Source organism: Anas acuta, chromosome 1 (assembly GCF_963932015.1).
Source record: "Anas acuta chromosome 1, bAnaAcu1.1, whole genome shotgun sequence".
Taxonomy (NCBI): Eukaryota; Metazoa; Chordata; class Aves; order Anseriformes; family Anatidae; genus Anas; species Anas acuta.
This window is the reverse complement of record NC_088979.1, coordinates 135,506,809-135,530,901: the sequence shown is the minus strand read 5'-3', so window position 1 is coordinate 135,530,901 and position 24,093 is coordinate 135,506,809. Positions and strand designations below refer to the sequence as shown.

Below are 24,093 nucleotides of genomic sequence, written 5' to 3'. Positions count from 1 at the left end.
CCACCACAGCCACTCCCCCACGGGCTGCAATGTGGAACCCTGCTCCACCGTGGTACTCCATGGGCTGCAGGGGGACATCCTGCTTCACCATGGTCCTCACCACAGGCCGCAGGGGACTTCTGCTCCAGCGCCTGGAGCACCTCTCCCCCTCCTTCTTCACTGACCTTGGTGCCTGCAAGGCTGTTCCTCACTCCTCTCACTCTCCCAGCTGCTGTGTGGTGCAGCGTTCTTTTCCCTGTCTTAAATATGCTCTCACAGAGGTGCAAAACAACATCGCTTATTGGCTCAGCTCTGGTCAGCAGTGGGGCCCTTACCAAACATGGGGCAGCTTCTAGATCCTTCTCACAGAAACCACCCCTATGGCCCCCTGCTACCAAAACCTTGCCATGTAAATGGCAAACAAACAAACTACACAAACAAAAGTCCATTTGAATTTAGCATAAGCATTTCCTATTTTTGTCTTCTTCTTATTCAAAACTTGTCATGCAAGTTTTATTTTCATGTCTTTCTGGGGAGTAAGGAGAGAAGGAAAGGGGAAGGAAGCCTTTCATTACATAAGAATGTAAGAGTTAGGCTTCTTGCCCCCTCACCCCTCCCTTTCACCCCCACCCCCCCAAAAAAAAAAAAAAAAAAAAAAAAAAGAGAAATAAAAGCAGTTTCTCGCTCTGTCGCGTAACATCTAATGCTCATTGTTAGAACGACATCAGAAAATGTGAGGCTGTGATGTCAAAGGATGGGTTTTCTTTGACTTTTAGCTCTCTTAGTGTCAGGGAATGAGCTTCGCAGGAAAAGACAGTTTATCTGAGGTAACTTTTAAAATGGATTGGTTCCTTGTGTGGACAGTCTCATTCAAAGTGAAAACGGCTTTCATTCAAATTAGCTCAATTACTTTAAAGGAGATATATGGCTCTTTAACCTCTATATGTTTTGTGAATTCACACCACTAATTTATTCAGATTTCTTGAATATGCTTGTATAGAGACACCAACAATATGGGTTTGAAAATCTAGCAAATGTAAAAAATAATAATAATAATAATAATAAAAAAAATTACGTTGTGTGAGAAATGTTGCTAGCACTGTAAATACTTCCAGTGGCAGTTTTTTGTGGTCTCCCGACTGCTCCATATTTATGAAGTAAAAAGGTCAGAAAGTTATTAGTGTCTGGCAGTGGCCTGGTTTTAACACAGTATGCTGTGGATTTGATAACTTTTGATTTTAAAGCCTTAATTTGAGTACTGCTGAGGTATCAGTGTAGGAAGAGGAATGTTACAAGACATGTCTGTGTACACAGCAGATACTGCAATAAATGATCTCTGTTGCAGGTATCTGCTTATGCTCTGCTCTTACATCTTAAACCTGTAGACCAAACTCTTGATGATTCTAAATACTAAAATATTCATCAATACTGCCTTGATTGTAAATGCTCAGAGATGATGGAGCAACGTGGTTTAGCTTTATCATATCAACTGTCTGGCATGTGTTAACCAGTCTGTAGTGGAAATTTACAACAACGTTCTTGGAACAGTCCTGCAAGTTAAAAAACATATATATATATTAAAAAAAAAAAAAAAAAAAAAAAAAATACACACAAACACACAACGGTGTAGCCAACTTAACGTGATTTAGGCATAATCTAAATATAGTTTTTGCAAGCTCAAACCATTCATGTGGCAAAGCCTAGCAAAGCCTAGCTGGTCTTTTGTCTGAGTAGTTAAACCATAGTGCTTTAACTGACCACATGCTGTATGGGAACTGGTGATTTCTACCTCTTTACTCATTGTTCTGGAGAAAACAAACAGAAGGGAATAAAAATATGTCAAGATATTTTCATAAAAGGATGCTATGAAGCATATTCAATCACTGCAACTTCCTTTTCATTCTCAAATCAAGCTACAAATGTAAAATAAAACACCAGAAGTCTGATGGAACCCAGTGCCTTTGTTCTTCCAGTACAAATTAGCCTTCTGGTAGGTGCACATGATTTTATTTTTATGTTTCTGCCAAGAAAATAGACAAAGTGCAAAAAAAGGGCAAATATTTGTTGTGGGGTTTGTTTTGTTTTCATGCTTTTTTGTTTTGTTTTGTTTTGTTTTTAGTATTTGTAACTTTTTTGCACATTAGGCTAAAATATATATGTTTAAGTAGTGAAAACAAAGTTAAGCTTCCCAGATATCTCTATTTTAATAGGACAATAGAAGCAACTGCATCCTGCTGTCAAACTGTTTCCCCTAAACTATTTTCCCAAGTCTCATGGGATCTCTTGCTTTAATAGTTCACTGCATAGTAGCTGCTATGTGCCCAAATGTGGAATAATATTGGAGTCGGGAAAGACAAGCTGGGTTTCAACCTCAGAGGAAAATAAATGAAGCAAGGGCATGTTTGACATCAGGCTCCAGCTGGTGGTGAAAAATGATCTCCCCCTTGGAACTAGAAAACCTTTGGGATCAGCCTCATCCCTCTGGAGAAATTATTTTAACATTCAGTCACCCAGTACAGTCATGGCAGCCTCCCAGCCAAATGACATATCTGATAACATGACACATTTTTGGACAAAGGCCAGTTGGTGTAGACTGATAAAAAGGCAATACAGATTTCTGTGATACGATCTGTATCAATAAGCTATTACTACACTTCTAGCCCAGACTGATCTTTCCCACCAGCATTTTCCAGTTCATTTGTTTTTGTTGTTTCTCTGAAAGGGAGTTAGAAAGTAATTCAACCATTCATAGATGTGTGTTTTTTTAGATAAAGCCATATTAATGTTTGGGGTTTTTTATATATATAAATTTTGAAAAGGAGGGAGAAAGAATTGTGCATTTATGATGGTTAAGATAAACTTTGTTCCCTTTGTTTTTTCATTGCTATTTGAGTTAAAATGCTGGATTTGCTGTACAGAAAGCATAGGCACAGGTGTCTGAAGTGGTTACTTAGTGATAGAAAAAAGTTTTGAGGCAAACATGTCTCAAAGGCTCTATGATAACAACTTTACATTCATTTTGCATAAGCAGTGTTGTCTGCACCCTCTCTTTTGTGGCTGTCATGTCTCCATATGTAATTTAAGATAACAAGGAAGAGGTAAGAACACTAATGTATAGGATGAAGCACCATGCAAGTCCACATAGAGTTGAAATACACTTGTATCACTTCACTTTTAAGCGCTGCAGAGCTGACTGGAAAGGGATGAAATGTATGGTGGCGGTTTCCAGGCAATATGTGAAACTTTTTGGCAACATCAGTGCTGTGCAAGGCTGTTCTCATTAACATGGCATGTTGCACAGTGTAAGTTTACCCATAACAGTTTTCAACCTGTTTTTCCCTGAATAGGACATAAAAAAATTACTTTGTTGTGGTCAACATTAATAACCTATTGTAGTTCTTTTCATATAAATGTTGAGATTTTTAGAGAAAGAATGGAGCTTCTTTCCCAACACGTGATATGTGCCATTTGGCTGACCTTTTCCTTAGTTTGATGGCAGGATTTAATTTTAAATTGTGGTATGTAGCTATTGACAGATTCTTTTGAAACATATTAAGAGGGAGATTGGCTCCAAGATGATGTTCTAGAGTTGGCATTAGTTTCTTTTTAAAGTAGTAATCTAATGCTTCTTTATGATGAAATGAGTATTCTTCCTTTTTCTTTTCTTTTCAAAATTAGAATCAAAAATCTTGGTGTGTTGTGTCCAACTGCACGACAACCTATAAATAAAAACAGGAGAGAAAAGAATCTACAAATGAAAGGTTAGAAGAGACAGCTGTGTTGTCTTTGAAAAAGAAATCTATTAGGTATTTTTATAATTATATGACAGTCTTCTTTATGTGGTATTTACAGTTATGATTTATGTCCATATTACCATAACTATTTCCACACTTATAGACAACATGTGATAATATTGGGAGCCAAAAGCAACCATTTGGTAGCATTTAAAAAAATGCAGAAACACTAAGAGAAAACAGGGCAGTAAAACAGAACCCTTGTGAGCTTTATCCATCTGGATAATGTGAGCCAGAACAAAAGTGTTGTCCAATGTAAACAAACGTAGAGGTTGGATTATGGTGGTAAACTCTTTATCAATTTAAAAACTCATTTTAAAGTTGGGAGCTAAAAATGATGGTGTCAGAGAAGAGTGGTATTTCCCTATCATCTTCTTCCTCCAGGATAACAGAGAGATGGATGCTAGTGAATCTGACTCCTGCTGTGAGAGTCATGAAGTAGTAAATTATTTATTATGACCGTGCCTGCAAGTACCACTCTTGTGAAAGCTGTGTCAGAATTTCCATTATAAACCTGTAATTTGTGGGTGGGTTGATCGGCATAACTGAACTGCATTAAAAAAGGGGAGGTCAAGGGAATGAAAATTGTTACACGAGTCACAAAATGTGCAGGATACATTTTTGAAGTTTCAAGAATATGTCTGAATTAAACCCAACAAATGCCTTTACTAACAAAAACATATATTGGCACTAAGGTGTTTGTGGGTTGTTTGCCCCCAATTGCTTAAACATTGAGTCATTTTGTAATATAAAGCTTTACAGAAGGCTTTTTGCAAATGGGTATTATGTGGGTTTTCTTAGCTACTAAAAAAGGCTGATAATTCTTAAAAGTAGGCATCTGAGATGCATTGTTATTCCTTGTTGTAAACAGGAAAAGTGTTTCTCATCCTGACCCTTTATTATTTGCAAATATGCATGGACAGTGTTGATTCTTGTGGTTTATCTCCTCAGCACAAATAGGGAGAGAGGGGGAGTGTCAAAATTTAACATGTCCAATGTGATTGAAGTTACTTGTAGATCTCTCATGAAAGAGTATTGTACGTATTCTTGGAGCACGTTCTGTCCAAGGAGATGGAGAGGAGGTTCACAATGAGAGATGTTGTGAATATGTATTTGGGATAGGGTACCAGTAAACACAAAGTACAATCTCATTTATTCAGTGCAGTCAAGCACAAATCCATCAATTCTGCACCTTGCCCATGAAGTCATTGTTTTTTTTATTTTGAAGTTATTGCCTAACAAAAATATAAAATTAAAAAAATAAATAAATAAAATAAAATAAAATAAAATAAAATAAAATAAAATAAAATAAAATAAAATAAAATAAAATAAAATAAAATAAAATAAAATAAAATAAAATAAAATAAAATGATAAAAACATCCTGAAAGTAATCTAATTGCAGCTGATGCTTCAAGGCAAATTGTGCCAGTGAAGATACTTGGGATTTGCTCAGGTGTAAATTACAGCAAATTTTTTAAGTGGCTTTAAACAGGATTCCCGCTCATGTTCTCACATCCTGCTCAACAGCAGTGAAATGACAGAGATGAGATGAAAGCAGAAATGGGACTCAGTTCAGAATTATTCTGAGTGAAATTATATTTTTCATCTGTTATGCCTAAGAAGATCTTTCTTGTATGCTGGGGATTTAAGGAACCATAGATCTGAAGTTGTGCTTGCGTTCTAGTACTGAAGCATCAAGACACTTTTTTAGTCTGAAAATCAAGTAATGCTGATTTAACAGCTTAGATCTTAGCTGCACAGCTTTTCTACTTTGCTAGATGACTTCTTAATGCAGAGAGGAACTATGGCAGCCTGGACTTCTTTTGACCATTTGGCTTGGTTTTACACTTGAGATAAACCATGTTTAACAAAGAAGGAGAAGGAAGGGCCGGTTTTGAGCTGCCTGGTTGTAATGGTAAAATCTAAAGGATCAGAAAAAAAAATAAGATCTGACTCTGAAATACCTTTCAGGCAAAAGGAAAGAACAGAGATAGATCATATATCCTGAAGCATATCTGAACGAATCCTGCCTGTGTTCTTCCCTTATGGTTCTTGTTACGAAGCCTACTTTACTTATTATACATGGTACTTGGTAGCACCCTCCTATTATTAAGGTTGTACACCACTTTCCATTATAAAACGCTTTTTTTTAGTTGCTTACATCTTTGCCAAACTTGAGCCATCTGGGCTGAAATTTTCCAAGGCAGATGTCTGCCTCAGGCTGAGTTTTTTTGGAAAATTTATATATGAGTGTGGGTCATCCTTTCTATATCACAGTAACCTGACCCACTGTAAAGATTCTCCCAAAAGTAAACATAAAAATGTTGATGGAAAACACTTGAGCCTCTTCTAAATTTGAGCAAGAAAACTGGACAGAAATGGAACATTATCTGCCAGTCTTGAGACCCAGAGGCCTGATCCAAAACATAGTGAACTCAGCAGGAGGCTTTCACATGGATCAGGCCCTGATTTTTAACGGGTGAGGGAGCAAAGAGTTTCACATAGTGAACATTTGCCAGGATGCAATTCACCACCATAAATCAAATGTTAAATAATTCTGAAGCCCAATAAACGAGCATGCAGATGGCAGTGTCTGCTCCCCAGTGATTGCACTGACTGTTGATTAGGATCCAGCTTGAATAGTTCAATCTCATTTATAGCAGTCCCAAGAATTGTTGTGATTAGGCAATTGGTACATTCTCATTGCTTTTCTGCTCTCTTGGCTGGATCTGCTCTAGTGGAACCAAAACCACCCAGCAAACTCTGCCCATGACATCCTGGAGCATGCTGGGGCTGGGAGAGTCAGGGGCTCATGTTCACATGCTGCATGGCAGCCTGAAGTCAGTTTGCAGCTACCTTACATTTCATAACAAACAAAGAGAGTTGCTCATGGAAAATGTACTCTATACTAAGTCTCCTTCATGAAAACATGCAGATTAACTGTGAATACTGAGATAGAAACAGAAAAGTGATTTAGGGTTGCTGGTAAATAATGAAGCCTTAGGGGAATGGAATCTTTCACTGGCTATTACCATGCTGGAAGTCTAATCCACATTGATGTGCCTGGGCTGTTTAACCTGCAGGGAACCTGACTGCCAAAGCTGCTTATAGCCACTTCTGCTAGTTCAGTTGAGGATGCCTTCCACTGGAGCTGTGATTAATGCAGCTGAGGTTCAAGAGTCCACCCAGGTGCAGCCCACACTTGTCTTAGTTGACATGAAATTATTAATTCAAATTGGCTTGATATTCTAGGAAAAAAAAAAATATCGTACTTGCAGGAATTAATATCAGATGATGGAGCCTTCAGTTATTAAAAGTTGCCCCTTGCATTATGCAGATAGCAAAGGGGAGCAGAGTTTCAAGGCTGTATTCAGACTGAACAGCCTGATCTACAACCCTGTTCTGACTTGTGCCTTGCAGGGAGTGAGTGCATTGCTAGAATCGAAGCAAACCATTCTTCCCCCAGTTTGATGAAGGAGCAATATGAAATGCTGTCTTGCTTGTATAAAGGGAACTGAAACCTTCAAAATATAATTATCAGTTTTTAATCAAAATTGAGAAAGGGTCATAAACTCCAAGCTGTTAACTTCTTGTAATTTCTGAGGAAACAGGTTCTTGAGTAAAGGACAGGTTTTTTTGCTAATCCCCCTGCTCCCAGCAGAAATGATTGCAGTGTGTTTGGCTCTTCTCAGGTGCTGGAGAGTCTGGCCACAAAGGTATAGGAAACAAAGCTCTGTTAGTTCTGCTTGCAAGGCAACAAAACAATTTACTTGCTCGTGGCAGGTGAGAAATTTTATTTTTACCTTAAGAATATTCTGAAGATCTTATTTATTTATTATAAAAACTCAAGTCCTCCCACAGTGAGCTTTGAGTTGGAATTCCAAAGAATGTCAGACATCACATCAATTATAAGAATTTTTATTTCCACCTTTCTATACGCGTAAAGGTTATTCCAAATCAGCTTAAAGTTCTAAGTGGTAGGTCATCCTAGATCCCAAAACAAAATACCTTCATTGAAAGCAAAATATGAAAACTAAGTATTTTGACATTTTTCTAGCATCTTCAACTAACTAAATAAATAAATTCATCAAACCAATCTTTTCTTATGAAGATTTTTTTAATTGCTATTTTCTGATTAAAATAAATTTTATTTGAACAATTTTAATGGGCACCAATTGTTGCCAGTGTTAAATTACTTAATTTTGAAGGCTATTTTCAAATATAGGTATGTAGCTGTCCTTATCTGTTTATGGCTGTATGCTGCAAATGCTGCCCTGCGGACAAGTTGAGAGTTTTATACCGGAACATTTGGAACATTTCTCCACCTGAAAATGACAATTTGTTTCCAGTGGAACATTTTTTGAAAAAGTGTCACATTCTGTGGAACTGTACTTTAAATCATAGACTGAAAGCAAGGATTTCCAGTTTTCCACTTCAAAGGAACATTTGAAAATCAGAATTGGGTTGAAATACTCTGTTGGTTTTTTTTTTGAGTGTTTTTTTTTTTTTTTCCCCATAGGATAATTGCAGTTGAACTGTTGTTGTTGTTGTTTTGTTTTCTAATTCATTTGTTAAATATTGTTATTATTTTATTCTCTTTCTATTGAAAGAGTACAATTCTTCATGAAAACAGAGTAATTTTCCTATAGAAAAAACACTAATTTTCCTCTAGTCCTCCTTACTTCAGCATTGCTGTGATTATTTCACCTACCACAGTTTTCAGCTTAGTAATTTAAAAGTAATTTTTTAATACTATTTGTATGTCATGTAAAATATTTACTCTAATAATTCCTCTTAATTAAGGAAAATACACTGGGAAAAAAATGTGATTCAAGTGATTACCAGACTAGCAGTCAAATTCATGTTTCATGCAGGAACTGCAATGCTGAGTCAGAGAAAACATCTGGTTAGCCCTGGAGCCATTCTCTCACTGTTGATCACCAGTATCAGATACGAAGGGGTGGACTAGAAGAACAGATTGAGCCTGAATTGCTAGAAGCAGTCTTTGGGTGTTTGAATGGATTATATATAACACACAGTACAAACAATACTGCTGTATGAGGCACTTTACAGCATGACAGTTTTGTAAGAGTCCAAAACAAAACAAAGCAATAATATGTACTGGAGTACTGGGGTGACCTGCCCTGACAAGCTGGCTGTGTCTATGGATGAAAATATTCACCCGTCTTAATAGTAAATTCTTAAAAAGGCCTTCAGTTAAGATTTATGAGGTAAGGGAAGAAGAGACAGAAAGTCAAGAAACTGAGAAGCTCTTTCTCCCTATATTTACTGCCACTTTGTTACTTGCAACACATAGTTTTACATTTTATATAGCAGCAAAATAGTGAGCAAATCAGTAATACATATTTATTTCTGTAAAAAAATCCCTTTTCCTACTAGTAAATAATGTTGGTAAATGGCATTCATATTCTTCCTGTTTAGAAGCTTGGTTTTGATTTCAGTGCTGTATTCTGGCAGGTTTTAGTAAAACACATGTTAGCCAATGTGTCTGGTACATGCTGCAGCCTTTCACGACCAGGAGGAGAGAACTGGGTTACAAGTCTGAGAGGTTAGTTTGAGTGGAGTACCTCAGATCTCTCTGATCACATACTTCACTCAGTATAAGGTACTCAGATACTATGGTACAGGGAGTTATATAAATACACTATCTAGATTCATATCACACATCATTTACAGGTCTTCCTCAGACTCAGATAATGACTTCTTAAGAGTCCAATGCCCTTCTGTGGACTTAACATTCCTGAACATGTCTGCTTCAGTCTCTATTTGAACGTAAAATACTTCTCTCTGCCCATGAAGTAACCTACCTGCATCTGCATCTGCAATTCTCAACAGTTGGCATTCTCAATTCTGAAATGTTGTGGTGCCATAAGATTACTCAGGATCACAGGACGATTCAGGTTGGAGGAGACCTCAGAAGGTGGTTTAGTCACTGCAGCACCCCATTGCTTCTGCTCTGGGTATAACATACTTCTCTAGTAGTATCATGTAGCACTTATACAAAGAAATAATCTCTCAAAATGTGCTGTCAGTATTCGTTCATGTAGAATGGTTGTCGTAAAGTACTGGACTGGCAGATCTGTGTTTCAGAGACCTGCAGCCAACAGCTTAATTGTGTGTATGGAACATGGCAGTTGCTTGGGCCTTGTGATTTTCAAAACCTGATGACTAGAAGTACTGAAATTCTGTGATATTTTCTCTTCTGAAAAAATGCTAACAGAAACAGGAGTCTATAACTGATAAAATGGGCCATTTTTTTTCAGTTTTTCAGGAAGTGAAGGATACAGCAATGGCATGTAAAGTGAGTTTAACAGGTATGGAAAGTGGCCAAAATACTGTCATTCAAAATGCAGGCTAGTGCAGGGCCCAGTTGTCTGCTACCAGGTCTGGTTAAATGTCTGCTCAGGTTTCCATTTGAATCTGAGATATAGCTCATATAGCTTTGCTGTTGCTTCAAGATTAGAAAGTGTAGTCTACCAGCTCAGTGGTAGTATCCTAAGTCTCCTCCTACTACGTTTGTTTCTGAAAGCTGCAGTATCTGGAGATGTGTAATTATGTGCACATTCTTAAAATTGCTAGGTTTTAGCTCTCACTGTGGAGATACACATAAAAAGCAAGAACCCTGAAGCCTCAAAAATCGAAAGATAAATAGGATGAATATCACATATATAGTCTTTATGTAAAATATCAGGTTTTTAAAGAGTCTAGTTATCAGACACTGGTAAGTATTACTACAGACTGCCCAGGGGACACAGAAAAAACATCTGAAATGCCAAGTAAATGTTCAAAAATAGAACACTCTGGCCTGTTTGCAACCATAAGTGCACTGCCAGCTGCTTTCAGTTAGAATGTTTATCATTAAGTGCAGGTATCTTCCAAGCAGCAGGCACTGCCATGAGGACAGTACCCTAGGAGGCAGCAGAAGCCCATGTTCTCTCTCAGAAACTCAAAACACACAAACCTTTGAATTTCCTACTCTGCCCTCTAATGCTCTGCAGAACTTATATATCTGGAGGGTTACTAAAGCCACAATGAGCAAGCCATTTTGCTTGTCAAAGGCTGCACCGGTAACCTGTGAAAGACTAGACCTATCCATCTACAGCAAGACTGGGTGCCATGCAAAAAACATTCACATCTTTGTGCAGTGCTCAGTTTGCCTAGGTATTTGACAGATAGAAGGAATAGCTGTTGTCTCTGTGCAGGTTTCAAAAAATTTGTAAAATCTGAAGGAGGATGGTCCTTCGTGAGTACCCAGGAACTGAAGCATTGGCAGTCTCTCACCAGCACCAGCACATATTCTTCAAATTAATCTGGGCAAGTCACTTAGAAACCATTTTTGTGGGGCAGAAGGACTATATCTAAAGAGTCACCATAAAACCTAATTTATGATTACTTTAGGAATGGGATAGCCATCTTCAGAAGTGCATGCCTAGATAGTCAATACCATAGTAATACCCTTAGCTCTGACCTGCTTGTGCCCCATAGTGACTACAGGTATGTGGTATAGAGGAAGGCTGGAAGACGAGATCTGTCCAGGAAGCTTGAGGTTGGTGGTTTGACAGAGGAGGAGGATGGAGGGGAAACGTGGAGGCACACTCACTGGATTTAGAAACTGCAAGCAAATTAGATTTTTCTTAAAGAGTTTCAATGCCTGACCTCCAAATTATGCTTCAGAACATATTTCATTTGAGCCTGGTCCTGTAGTCTTGCATGACTGTCTTATTCAACATTTTTTGCTGTAGTCACATGTAAACTAGTTATTCATTTGTACAGATTTGGTTTACCTTTTGCATTTTTGCATCTACTTTTTTTTTTTTTTCTGGGTATCTTTTGCATCTTATTTTTTCCAGCCTCTGTTTTTTTAGAGTCGATAAAGTACTTTCAGATTTCTATGAATACTGAGTATTGTTATCATTTCTGACCGGAGCTCTTACTAGATATTATCAGCTCTCCCTCTGTAGCACATTGTGAACTCATTATCCTCAGGAAAAACAAACAAACAAACAACAAAAACAATAACAAAAAGCATTTCAGATGTTAAAAACATTTATTTCCAGTCCTAGCTACAGAGTAATCACCACTGTTGGGATCACTGCAAGTCAGATCCTGGAATCACAATGAAGTTTTGCCCTGAGCTGGGATTACAAAAATAGACTTTTGCTCCTATAGTAAAGCATATATGCTTGGGGGTGACAGGAACTGCTACACTGTGATTTCCTTCATTGGCTTGGAAGATAAAATTAAACTGCTTGTATTTGGAAAGTAATTTTCTGTCCCCAAAATATCTCTGCTTCATTTACTTAATTTTGCTAGATGTTTGGGCAGGCTGACCATAGCTCAGACTGACTGGAGTAATGGTTATATCATTCAGCAGAGAACTCCCTTGTGTGAACAGAATTTTGTTTGATTTTTTTTTTTCTCCTCTATCTTTCTCCTCCAAGGCTATACACACAGATGGAGGTCACAAAACAGAATTAATCTTAGAATTTCTTGTTAATGAGGTCATTTATGTCAGAGCAGGAAATGTACAAAATAGCACAGGATAGAAAAATCTAGACACTCTAAAACATGCCAACAAATTTGTTGCATGCATTACTCCTTTAATATGCCCTCAATGTAATCTATAGATACCACAAATGACCACATTCTGTTTATGTATGTAAAAACTCCTATATATGTAACACTAATCATAGTAACAATTTTACTAGTGGGAAAAGATTATTGTGGTCTTTTTATATAGCATATAGGTTTACTTAGAATGAGTCCTTGCAGAAGAATGCAGAACCATGAAAAACTGTTAAAATTTCATAATTATATTATTTTCATATTTAAAGAATATTTCACGTTAAGTTATAGCTCAAAAATTACACTGCTCATTCATGATTTTTTTTTAATTTATAATTGGCTGCTTCCAAAACTGTCACAGTAGGAGGAAAAAAAAATCATTTTACTTGGCGTGTGCAGTGTTGCTATTCCTGTGTTCATTTGGCTTGGCTCGGGTAATGAAATGCTGCAGTCTGAAATAACTTTTTATATGTTGACATGTGCATTTAACAAGAATAAGCAGGCAGAGTGGACCAAGTTGGATTCAGCAATGAACAAAATATATCTTGTATTGCACCTTTTAATATATCAGCCCACATTTATGATTCTTTTCATTTCTTCATTGTAACAGCATACAGGCACCTCCTAGCTGCACACAGCTCCAGCACAAAGACTTGAAGAAAGATGCTATTTCAGCAAGTTAAGATTAATAGGGGTAGGAGGGAAGGGGAAAAAAAAATGAAGGAAACTAAGGGACATGATTTTCTCTCTTGCAGATAAAGTTGAGAGAGCTGAAGACTTGTTATTGATCTTTTGAAATATATTTAGGCAAAAGTCTGTTGTTTTCCAGTGCTCTTCCCATTGCCAGCGGCTGTGAGTGCTGGGTGCGGGGAGATGACAGCTTTGCTGCAAACAAAGTCTTCCACCCTGCAGGCTTCAGGCTTAGTGCAGAATAGTTCATTGCACTTCTAAACTGTGACTTTCCTCCAAGCCCTACTCATAGTTTGATTTGTGGTTGTGTGGCAACATCAAGACCTTACACAGAGAAAATCCCAAATGCTCACGGGGGTTTAGCACAAGTGCTTAAAGAAAATGAGTTGAGTAAAAAGAATGCCAATCACATTTTTTAGGCAATCCCATGATTCTGAATATCTTTTTTAGTGCCCTAGTCATTGTGTTCTCATACTTTACTCTAGAAATGTTGAAATGCGTGTATATTTACTGGCCATTGTTCCTGAGGGGGAAAATAAAATTTCTATACCGACATTACACTGACATGGGGCTGACCTATAACTGCAGCAAGACTGCACAAAAGCTATGTGATGTGAGACGTGTGACTGGGAAGCACACATTAAAGGTCAGCACAGCATAGTTCTGTGCTTGTTTTGCAAATGAGGTGAAAGACACCTTATTCGGTTATAAACAGGAAACCTGGGCCAAGTTTGTAGAGGTTCACGCCCAGCGCCACTCCCTAGAGGAGCCAAAGCTTGATGTACTTGTCAAGATGAAAATCATGACACACCCCATGATTTGCACATTGTTGGGACCTGCTCCTAACCACATCTCAGCCGGGCTTTCAAGATTTTGAATGTTAAAATTTTATGCATAAAGAACTAGGGGTCAACAAAACCAAAACAAAACAAAATCCAGGTCAAAAATGAGGCATAACGGAAACTTAAAAATGTGGTGTTCAAAGTCCAGTTTTATGCTCTGCAACATTGTCAGAGTGAAGCTGAACAAAAGCAAACATGTTACAAAACAGGAAGAATAAAATTTGTTGTCCATTTTGCAGACACCTTCTCATCCATCTTTCTTTAAATATAATCTTTTGTATATATATGTTATTGAGGACTGTACACATACCACATCTGCCTTTTAAACTTCATTCAAATGCAATTGAAATAATTTTCTTTTGTTTGTTTTCTCATTCACCCCTCTTGCTCTCATAATGAATTCTAAGTAGAATTTTATTGAGAGTGTCTTCAAAAGTTACTATTAACCTAAAAATTGAGGATCTCAATCTGCATGGCATAAATGCATGAGATACCTAGAGTGCAAGCTTAGAATGAACACAGAAATATTCACACAGTTGCTAGGCTGGTAGGGGAAAATAGCCGTTATACAAAGTAATGCATATTTTGTGAGGAGATATAGTAATGCAGAATAGCGCAGTATAGGAAGTGAACTAATAATTTATAGATAAATCAGTCGTAAACTGCATGACTTCATAGGTATATTTGTATTTTCTGTGAGTTGGTGTATGGAAATGTATGTTTTACATGACATCTGTAGATCTTACAAATAGCCATTTCCATGTTTAAATCCCAGGAAAATCCAAGTTTTTTCCAGTTTCCTCTTTTACCTTTTTGTTGAGTAGGAATGAAAATATAAGCTGTCTTCTGATACCTGCATGTTCTGTTGATGTATACCTGTGAGATACCTGATACACTTTAATGAAAGTCAAATAAGACTTTGATTTTAATGCTTCCCCCACCCCACCTCAATGATGAAAACTGCTATCAAGAACTGAGGAATTAGTATCCAGTTTTAGAATAAATCCACATTGTCTCTTTCTTTGTTAAGTGTTTACCTCTCATGGGGTGGAGGCGGTGGAGGACAATAATCAAATAACCAGCGTGAGCCATCTTTAGAACAGATTCATAGTTTTCAGTGAAATAGATTTTGGCTTTTATGTCATTTGGGATAAGTGTTCAAATGTAGCATTCATTAGCATTTAAATAATCTGAGTTTTACATGTCTGCACACATTTTATTTCTAAACCATCCCTACTCCCGCCCCCCAAACCATTAATGAGGTTTGCTGTTCTTAAAATAGCAGTTGTGTTTGGAATACCTAATTGCTGGGTTTCTGTTGTTACTGCCTTGGTACATTGGTCGAAAAAAGAAATGCAAAGGGCAGCCCACATCTTCCTGTGTTCAATAGGTACCTGTGTTCTCCAGCTGGTTGTCTTGCAGCTTTCATGTTCCTGTGGCTGAGGAGCTTCACTGCCTGTTTCAGGCATGCTATGTTCAGACCTCTCAGTTATAAGCAGCAGAGACTCAATTGATTGAGACTGTAAAAAGGCTGCCTTTTTTTTCTTTTTTTTTTTTCTGCAATGAGTGATTTATTTATTTATTGCATCTAGATTTATTTATTGCCAATGTCAAAGAAAATATTGTACTTAAGGCCTATTCATCTTCTCCTAATGTTCTCTGCACATTTTAGCTGGCCCTGCACAGAAATATTTCCCCCCTCTAAGTCCACTTGATGATTGGAAAAAAAAAACTCACAGGCAAACTGCTATGCTACCAGTACAATGTCATAATATTTCATAGATCATTTATAAATATTATTGCCAGGGTAAATAAATTTCTACTGAGTACTTAGTCTATCTCTAATAAATAGTTTATTTAAGCTTGTAAGAATGGTGACATTTCCCCTTGAATATCTTTGGCCTCTTAAAAAGTGTTAGTGCAGAGAGGAAAAAAGGGAAAAATAAACTGAAAAATATACAGCAGATCTTTTGAATTTTTCTGTATTTTGGCTTGCTTAAATGGGTCGTCTTGTCAGAGTGCACGTCTCTGTGTGAAGCTGGTTACAGTGTTTGTTTAAAGTGTATTATTTAACATCTCATTTAGCATATTGTTCCCTCTTTCCTTCTTTTTTTTTCTCTTTTATAGCTGCATACAGCTGAAATGGTGTTTGAGTGGGTTGCCTCTAATATCAATAGTGATAATTAAATCCCTTTTTCTACTTTACCCTTTTGGGTAAGAACTCTTGGCTCTGGTAGTGCTATTTCATTTGTTCATTTTTTGATGATTTTGCATTGTTTTAGATTTATCATTGTTGTTTTTATTCCTATCTAATTAAAAATGTTGGGGTTTGGTTGGATTTTTAAATAGTGAAGACAAAGACCAGAAAGGGTAAAGGATTTTCTAGCATCCTTTTACTATGCTAAATATTTAGCACTGCATTTTGGACAGTAGACAATGGTTTCTTGATTGTGTGTGTGTTTGACAGTTCAGCAAAGGTGTTAACTCTCAGTTCCTTTCACACAAAAACTGAATAGTAAGAATAAATGCCAAAATATTCTTTTACATGCCTGCCATAAGATGTGTGATTTTGTGAAGGAGGAGGAACAGGACAGATGATTTCATTTGAAGGGACTTTTTCTATTGCAGTAAATAGAAAGAGTATGAGAGAGAGAGAGAGAAAGAAAAGGAAGGAAGGAAGGAAGGAAGGAAGGAAGGAAGGAAGGAAGGAAGGAAGGAAGGAAGGAAGGAAGGAAGGAAGGAAGGAAGGAAGGAAGGAAGGAAGGAAGGAAGGAAGGAAGGAAGGAAGGAAGGAAGGAAGGAAGGAAGGAAAGAAGGAAGGAAGGAAGGAAGGAAGGAAGGAAGGAAGGAAGGAAGGAAGGAAGGAAGGAAGGAAGGAAGGAAGGAAGGAAGGAAGGAAGGAAGGAAGGAAGGAAGGAAGGAAGGAAGGAAGGAAGGAAGGAAGGAAGTCCCAGAAACTTCCAGAAAGCCAAAGAACTATAGAGATGGTCAAGACCTCTTTTGCAAGCCACTCCATACAGTCTCTGCCAGATGACAGGCAGTAACCAGGCCCTTTCCAGATACTCTTGGAACAGACAGGGCAAAACCTCAGCAAACTCCAAACAGATACAGGAGGAGAAGCATTTTAAAAGGATGGGAGGCAGCTGGAGCTTGGCCAAAGATGTTGGTACAGAGAGCCTGGAAAATTTTGTACATACCTCAAACAAACCCCACATAAGACTAGGGGGAAGAGAAACAGTCCTTCCATGTGTTCTTTGTGTGACAAATGACAGCATCTCCTCAAGCAAAGCAGGCAATTCTCTGCACTTACAAGGTTATGACAATACAGGTGTGTGTCTCCTGCAGAATTTGACTTACACGTAATTTTGTCCTTTAAAGAGACTGGTAGAAGTGGTTAGCTCTTATGGCTAGGATTTCTTGGTTATGGTGCTTGTACTAATAGGTGGACTTCCACTCCACACACGGTTTTTACCTCAGAATAGTTTCAGCTGTGTATTTATTTATTTATTTTGTCTCCTGGAAAACATCTCTTGGTCTTTGAGTGGTGATTTCATTTATTTCCTTCCCAGAGTCATTTATTCTGAGGCTCTAGGTTGGTTTAGACTGTGGTGTCTGCACATCAACAGACCTAGAACATTAATCTTGATCCCCAATGAGCAATGAGGATGACATCAAAAGGCAAAGAGAAAGTTTCACTGGTCTGTCAGAGTAAATATCTGATTTAAAAGACAGTAAAAGAAGGAAAGTAATTTTCAACCAGATGCATACAGATGGCTAAGAAAAACATGGTCTTCAATTCCAGTAGCATCAGTAAGTCTGGCAATATCATATGTGAAGCAACACACTTTGGGAGGACTTCTGCTCACATTAGTTACAAACTTACCAAACAGATGGCTAAACTTTTTGATTTTCCATCTTTGGAAGAGTGTACAAGCTGGGGAAAATGTGCCCAAAGTATAAACACTGGCATAGTTTCAACAGTAAAGTTTTAGCCTGGTTTTGCTATGCAGAGATGTGGGCTAGTCTGCATCCTTTGGCTTTAAGGACAGATCTCATGGTAACTGAGTGTCCAAACTGTGAAGCCTCCCTGCTGCCCATCCCACTAGCATTTTCTACTGAAAATTTAAATCCTCCTTCCTCATTCTTAAACGACCCCACAGTTTCTGCAGATGTCACAGTTCAGCCAACACTTCATTCTTCATCCAAGGAGGGGGGAGGCAGAGACCATAAACAACCGCTGCAAACAGCAGAATTACCTTCTGACAATGTCTTCCAAGCTGCCGAGAGGTTTTATCACACTACCACCTTAGTCCCTTTACTAACTGTGCATATGTAGGATGGATAGCCTTGCAGGAAGGAAAGTTGCCTTCCAGCTATTGTTTTTTATCTTCTTTATGGCCTTCCAGGCATGCAGGAGGCAGCATAAAGCTTTATGTGTGTTTAGTATCAGTGGAGTATTTTAGTTTTGTCTTTTTCCTTTGTGGTCTTTATAAAAGCATATTTTGTAAGATTTCAATCCTAAATCCCTTTGCTGGTAGCAAGCTACATTCTGCTCAGTAAATATGTCATAGTGGAAAATTCCAGTTTTGGTCCTAGTAACAAATTTGTTTGACAACACCTTTTCAGAAGTGTCTGTTGTATATAGGGGAAAAACAGTTGGCCTTTCCAAAAGCAGACTCCGAAGCTTGGGGAACGTGATGCTGTTGTGTGTTTTGAATATTACTGACCTTTGACAAAGGAAGTAGCTTGAAATTTAACTGATCAGTGAATATGACAGCCCCTGGAAAATAACTTCAGTATTTGCAAAAGCTATAAGAAAATCAGGTATATTTGCAAAATGAGTGTATACCCATTTTGAAGGCACAGAGCTAAATAGATTTCAGTGCTGTAAATGATTAAAAGTTAGATTTGGGGATAAGTAGGTGTTATATCTTATGTGCTTGATGGATGTTTTTAGTCTAAAAAATTACAGATTTTAAAATTGTCAAGTACAATTTCCAGATATTTAAATTCACTTAAAAGAAATAGCCAATATAGAGAAGTTCACATTTGTCTGGGCCCAAAATGGGGGCTGGAGCCTGTCTCTCACCTGGCTGAGGTCAGAGCTGAGTAGCCTGTTGGTCAATGAAGGCTCCAGTCCATCGCTTATGGATCTGAGCTTCTGTGAGTGGCATTAAATTTTCACATAAAACTGCCAGATGTCTCAGAAGGCAGGTTGACTGAGTAGGAGAGTTTCCTGGTGGCTCTGCCTTTGAGGAACCTCTCTCTCCATTAGCTGAGGAAGAAGCCCAAATGCCTGGTTTTAAATTAGACACCCAGCTTTCATATATCTACCATCAAACTGGACACATCCTAGTTATCTGGTCTGTAACTGAGCTCTGAACAGTGTTTGATGCTTTATTTTTTCATGTGTCCTATATCATGTCATTTTCTGGCAGCAGCAAGTCCTTGTAAAAATATGGCTGTGTATTTGCAGCCCAGTAGCACACATAGCATACAGCATTGCATAGCACAGCTCTCACCTTAGATTTCAAAGTCTGTTACTGCTGCAGCCAATGGAGATGTACCAGTGCTAAATAGTATTAGTTTTTCTTACTGTGAAAAACAAAATAGGACTGAAGCAATAAGGGGTCATGTTCAGGAACTGAAAATAAAGTATACTATGCATCTCTCCTTAACAGTCTGCATTAAAAAATAAAATAAAATAAATAAAATAAAATAAAATAAAAAATAAAAAGATATAAAGGCATGTTGAGCTTTGATTAGAACTGTGTGGAAGTACAGTTCCTTAATTATTATTTTTATTTTTATTTTTTTTTTCTAATTGTCAATGCACATGGCTGATGAAAAATACCCCAATTCACCCAGAGAAAGGTAGCATTTTTTGTAACAGTAAACCAAAACCCTATAAATATCTATAATCCCAGGATCTAACCTCAGGAACAGCATGGCAAATGCAGTTTAGAAATCTTATGCTCAGTGCTACATCAGAACAGTGCTTTCTTTTTCTCCATCTGAGTTTTTAATAGTCATCTCAAGTTGAAATGACTGTCAGCACTTTCTTCTGGTAATATACAATTTTGCTAAATATATATTCTATGTGTGTAGATATAAATACATACAAACATAGAGTACATATAGTTTCTGTAGTAAGTCAAATTCGATTTCTAGTTCAGTTTTTGGACTTATTTGGTGTGTATGTTACTGTAAATGTTGCTTTATTTTTATTTGCATTTGTCCTGTTGTTAGAAATTTTGTGAAATGATTTTACAAATGAATACTTTTTCAGTTCCTATGCCTGGATACCTGAACTGTTCATTTCTGTAACTTGGAACTCTGGCTTGGGTTAGGGTACAGAAGCGACACTGAATTTTGTGTTTTGGGGAAGTAGATTCTTGAACCTGAAATCATAATTAAATGATCTTAAAAAAAAAAAAAAAAAAAAAAAAAAAAAACAACAACAGAAAATACTTCATTTTGGTAGTTAGTTGTATGTTTTTATAGATTGAAGGGGTTGCAATGCAACAAGAAATATAGTCAGGTTAAGGATTTTCATTATTTTCCCCAGATAAATGTAATTGCATCTTTGGAAAGCAGTGCCACACAGATTATCAAATGTAATAGCTTTGCAGGATTTGATAATTTATGGGTAGCTAATGCACATTATTTAACATTTTCTAAAAATCAGACAAATTCCTCATGCCTCTTCATGCTTCAGAGCATCAGCCTCACCACTACAAAATGGATTTAGAAAGAAATTCCTGGTGTAGACAGTTCATTCCTTATAGCAGTCTACTAAAAATGCAGTCACCTCTGTGAGACATCTGTTTATCTATCCCAGATGCTAGAACCTGCTTTCCTCTGAAAAAAATTACCACACAAGAACTTTTAAAAGTTCTCTTAAGTTCAGGATAAGACTGTCAAAGATAACCAGACTTCATGATCTGTAACTGAAAGCATCCCCAAGAAATATAACAACAAATGTAAAAACATGGCAGGGGGTGAAGAAGCTGCAGTTGAGTTAGTGTGTAACCCAACAGCTAGAAGAACTCTGTAAAGTAGAACCAGACCAGAGTAATCAAAACAGCCCTTTGTGGTTTTCATGGTTGTGGTGGTGATGGTTTGGTTTGGTTCTGTGTGTGTTTTTATTATTGTTGTGTTGTGGTTTTTTTGTTTGTTTGTTTGTTTTCTATCCAGAAGACTGTTCTACATAATAATAATAATAATAATAATAATAATAATTTTTAAAAAGATACTATTTAAAAAGATATTGCTGGCTTGGGCTTCTTATATGAGAGGACAATGTCTTAATCAAAAAGACAACTAACTTTAAGCCATTTTAACAAAATCATTTTACAGCTATTTAGGACATGTTTAACCACGGATTCTTCATGTCTTTCTGAAGAATCAGGTGATATACTCATGTGTAACTTACGGTGATAATATATTTTATATAATATATAAAATATATATTATATAAATATAATATAAATATTATATATATATATATTTGTATATATAATATATATAAATATATATAAATAAAATATAAATATAATATATATTATATATATATATATATTATATATATACGGTGATTATATATTATATATAATATATAATATCTATATATAATACCCTGCTCAGAAAATGCACAGCTATCCTAAGTTCATGCTGGTTGTTGTAAAACTGGGGTTCAAACTTTACTGAGATTATCTCTACCTTTAGATTTCTTCTCCTCCAGAAAAGCAGTGGAAGGATGGACAGACCTGTAGCTGTAGACCCCAGCATTTCTGTATACGGTTTTTATCACACTGTCCAATCTCTAATATCCCACAGTGGTTCAATCAGATAGTTTCCCTTAGAAATGTACTGTTCCCCCCTCTGCAAGTGCTCTCCAACACATACTCTGACACAGTTAAATCAAATCCTCTCTAAGCTAATTCAGTGACAAAAAAAAATTTGTTAACAGTTAAAATTGCCCAGTGGCTTCTCATGCTTTTCCAAAATGGCTTGCTCAGCAGAACTCTAACCTCTGAAAAAACAGAAAATGAGGAGCCCTGGCATATACCAACAGAACCTTAACTGTGACCTCGTGGAAATCACAGACCCTGGGAGTTACTGGCATGCTCTCCTGATGAGTTCATTGCAGCAGGTTTTACTGAGCCTGATGCTCCAGAACTGCATGGGCTGTCAACAGGCAAGCTTCAATTTGCTTCAATAGTTTTTGTTTTGGTTTGGGGTTTTGTCAGTAAATTTTGAGTATTTTAAACAGGGTCAGAGGAGTATTTTGATAGAATTTAGGAAAAGATGTTTTAGCTAGCCCTTCACTTTCCTTGCAGTCAGCCTTCAGTCAGCCTGATTCAGGAGCAATGTCTTCTGGCATTCCTGGGGATTCAGCCAGTTCCCCTTTTCCCTGTCATTTCTCTTAGACCGTAGCACACTTAAAGGGGGATAATATAGTACTGGAAGGTTCCTTGCACTTGATGACTTTTCCAGCAACTTCATCTTCCTCCAGTTTCTCTCCTACCACCTCTTTTTTGAACTCTTGCTTCCCAACCCCAGCAATCCTTCCCCAGGTCTACACCTTCTTTATTTTTTATATATTTATTGTCCTTTCTCAGTTCCCTCACCCCAACAATCTTCCAGTAAGCATTCACATATTCATTTTGCTTTCCTTTTACAAATTTATTATGTCTCCCCAGCAAAAACCCAGCTTCCTGAGCAGGAGTTGGCTGCAGCTATCTGCCTGAGGTTCATCACTTAGGTTTTTAATTGAACTACCTGGGCTTGGCTACAGCTCATCTTCCAAGACCATGGTGTCTCCTCTCACACCACTCAGGTTCTGTTGTGAAAGACTGGCTGGAAACCTTAACCCAACATTATGTTTATACATGCTGCAATCTGGTTTAGACTGAGAGTGTTCACACACTAAATGCCTTGCATAAGAGCTTCACCATTACTACTCCAACAGCTGGAATGAATGAGGCCAGGTAAGTGGCAACCTTGTTACTTGAGCCCCAGGAATATTCAGAATAATCCTGGCACTAATCAAACCTGCCCATTTAAAGACAGGACAAGAAGGAAGCTGATTCTTAGTGAAGACTGGATTTTATAAATACCCTGATCAGATTATTTCAGCCTTTCCCATGATGCCAGAAAATTGCAATACAAGCTAAGACTTGAGGTTTTTTAAAGACTTAAAAATCAGCCCAATTTCAGCCCAAATTTCAGAGCTTTCCAGCTCTACTTATAGCAAATCCAGAGCCCTGTAACACTCAGCATTTCTCCTGAAGTCTGCTAGTGTTAAAACTTGAAGCAAGAAAATGATAGTTACTGTTTTCTTTGCTTCAAAATATTAAATTGTTCATATACTGTGGTGAAGGAGGGCTTTTAAGTAGCCTCAGTAGGTATCTCAGTGGGAATAGAGGTGCAACATGCTTTGTAAGTCAGTCTTTGTGTTTGAGAACATACAGACCTTAGCTTATGACTCCAAAACAATTTAATGGACAAAAGAGTAAAAAGCTTTATGAAATCTCTGCTTGATCTCAACTTGTTGTATGTAGATTTATACAAGGGGCAATATTTTCAGGCATAGTTGTTACATTTCTTAGAAGCATACAGTATCATCTCTTCAGTTCCAGGATGGAGCATTGCCAGACCCTTGAGTTTTAAAGTTGATGTTGGTAAATAATGTACAGTTTTGGACTAACCTTACAAGTACAAATTTGTGGGTTAGACCAAAAGAGCAAGCACAGCACACTAAGAAATTGATTCAAAGGTAAATTTTCTAATAGTTGTGCTCTTGTTCCAGTCTTTCAGTTACACAGAAATGAAGTCTCAGTGCTCTTTCAGTTTGAAGCAGAGATTTATGTTTAATTATAGCATTTCCCATGATTACATGTTTGTGCTTCAGTAACTGCTAGATGAGGAGGAATGCTGAAGCTAGTTCAGGGCTAGCTCATTGCTCTACCAAAAGATATACACTCAGATATCTCAGCATGGGCCCTTCCTTATCTCTGTATGAAGGAGAATACATGACAAAAGTTACACACCACTAGTCATTCAGAAAGCTGGCAGCAGGAGATGGTGATTCCCTCCAGTGCTTCTCTCCTTCACCTTTTCATCTGTGGGCCAGACATTCAGCATCTCCATCTGAAAAAATTGCAGCAAGGGTCTAAGCTTAACAGTGAGATCAAAT

At 37.4% G+C, this 24,093-nt stretch overlaps 1 protein-coding gene across 9 annotated transcripts in view; it reads left to right on the top strand.

The window, feature by feature from the left end:
• The window catches only part of LOC137843444 (potassium voltage-gated channel subfamily KQT member 1-like), a 519,382-nt gene that overhangs the window by 313,269 nt on the left and 182,020 nt on the right, over positions 1-24,093 (top strand). The gene's annotated exons all lie outside the window — the stretch shown is intronic.